The 2,389-nt window shown below is 46.5% G+C and overlaps 1 non-coding gene across 1 annotated transcript; it reads left to right on the top strand.

Moving 5' to 3' along the window:
- The first annotated feature begins 1,900 nt into the window (after window positions 1-1,900).
- On the top strand, window positions 1,901-2,034 carry LOC118473635 (small nucleolar RNA Z247). The gene has a single exon (XR_004853546.1). It is a non-coding gene; the product is annotated as a small nucleolar RNA Z247 (small nucleolar RNA).
- Window positions 2,035-2,389: the final 355 nt, after the last annotated feature.

Raw genomic sequence — 2,389 nt, 5'->3', positions numbered from 1 at the left:
CTAAAGAGGCCTATGGAATAGAGGCGCGCAGCGTGGAAAGAATGGAAATTGCAAGTGCAAGACGGTAAAAACCGGGCTAGTTCTGCGTCGGTCATCATGCAACTTGACCACATGAAATTGGGGCGTCTCATTTCCGTGAGAATTGTAGTTGCATTCTCCTTGTGGAGAAGTCAAAGTGCCATAAAGGGTCGATCCATTCTATCTATTTAGAGGAGGGTGAGCCTACGACCACCAATTGCTTATCTCCAATTACCAATTGCAGCAGACTTGGACTAATGGAATTGCTTGAAGTGAAGACCAGTGAACAAAATGACAAAAAAGAATTGTTTACCTCTTTCGAGTTTCCACATTCTGGGCACAGCTAAGCGTTTAGTTTAGGCACATATTGGGTTTCAGACAGATAGGGAAGGTCAGCATGGGTTGACTGGGATCCCTCTGTTTCACTAGACTGGGGAGACGAGAACTATAGAATCTAAGGCGGCCCAGAGAAAGCAAGAGTGAGTTGCCCGGCCAAGCCCGTTGATTTGCTTCAGAACGAAGGTATTCGATTATTCCTGGGATGGGAGACATTGTGGATCTCTCGAGGACTATGAAGACCAAGGAGTCATGACTAATGATCCCGTACTTAGTGTGTACTGGTTTAGTAGGGAAGCCTTGCCTTTACCAGCTAAAGGGAAATAGGTGTGCTGGCTGCAGTGGAAAAGATCATATAATATAAGAAAGAAAGGGGTCGTCCCAAACTTGTGGAGTGCGATGGGGGACTTGGATCTAGTGCCGAGTGAGGAGCTTTGCGGAGCCTACTCCGGTAGACATATTCCGCAGCGAGATATTGAGTGCTGTCCGTGCTAAGGATAAGGACAGGTTAGGTTAGCTCTGATGGTGGGACATGCTGAGCGCACCCTAATCATCTTTGAATAAATAGCCCTCCACATTAGTGAATCCAAATCCAGAATACACATCCAAGGAAATGAGCATACTTCTTGGAACTACTAGAGAGTTCAAAACCTCTTGTCCCTTGGGCATAAATGATCAATTCTGTGAAAGGTTAGGCTAGTTGGTCCGGCGGAATGGAAACATTAGGGCTTGATTGACATACTCGAGACTTAGCAATCTGGGTTTCTTGGACTAGTTTTGTCAATGGGCTAAGACGAGATCCTACGGTTCACTTTTCTATCTTTAGCATTCCACTTCACTCCACAAGGGGAATCATGGATGAACAAGACAAACCGGGCCTACTCCTTCCCAATCTTCTGAACACTACTTATGATTTTCGCTACGGCACTTGAGTTGGATATCTTAGAGAGTCTAAGCCCGTACTCTGAGGTTGGTGAAGGGAAGTGAAACGTAAGCGAGGTTTCGAAGAAACGATAGAAAAATCGATTTAGACTAGTCTCCCTCCTCTCTATATTATCTGAAATGTTCCAAACCAAAGTAGGAACTGCTGGGATGGGAATAGGACCAGCCAATCCGTCGTGCTTTGATAGCGTGCCAGCCGAGCGACTAGCTTGTCAGGTAATATGCATTTCCAGGTCAGCAAGTAGGTAAGCTGCGGTGGGGGGCCTGACTGGCGCAACTAAAGCCCCCGAGGAGAAGATCAAGGGGAAAGACGCCGAAGTCGTCAATCCATTGTATGAATCATGGATGGCAACTGATCAACAGGTACTCGGATACTTGTTGCTTGCAATGACTAAAGAAATTCTTGTGCAAGTCTCCGCCTGCCGCACAGCTGCCGAAGTCTGGAGTGTCCTTGAGACAACCTTCTCATCTGTGACGAAGGCGCGCGTCGTCAATAGTCAATACAAGAATCGCGCTCTCCAGCTTGAAGAAAGGCGACCTATCTATCACCGAATATGTCGGGAAGATGCGGGCGCTTGGAGTGGAGATGTCCAACGCTGGCAAGCCGATCGACGATGAAGACCTTGTCTCCTACATCCTGGCAGGCCTCGACGACGACTACAACTAGGTTGTGACCACACTGAAGAACCGATCTATATACTGTGGGGGAAGCCTACGCGCAACCCCTAAGCTTCGAGCAGCGCAGGGAACTGCTCCATGGCTCAAGTTATCACTCATCCTCGACACACATTGTCCCTCGAGCTTATCCAAAAAAACCCTTATCTCCGGATGTACATTACCGGAAAGCAATATAGCAACTGATAGTTTAATAATAAATCGAACTATTGATTGAAGGTCAAAAGCTACTGTTCATCCAGATCAGTGAGAGATGGGGCCAATCCCTGGCTCGAACGGTTTACGAATAGGTTTCCAATCTAGATTGATATCCTGCCCGTAGGGAATATGTATTTATTGGCCAAACCAACGTCTGTGCAGAAATATGACATTAATCAAGCTTTATTTCAGAAAAAAAAACAGGAATAATGGTTTAAGT

The sequence above is a fragment of the Zea mays genome, unplaced genomic scaffold, assembly GCF_902167145.1.
Source record: "Zea mays cultivar B73 unplaced genomic scaffold, Zm-B73-REFERENCE-NAM-5.0 scaffold_100, whole genome shotgun sequence".
Taxonomy (NCBI): Eukaryota; Viridiplantae; Streptophyta; class Magnoliopsida; order Poales; family Poaceae; genus Zea; species Zea mays.
This window is presented reverse-complemented; position numbering and strand designations above follow the sequence as displayed.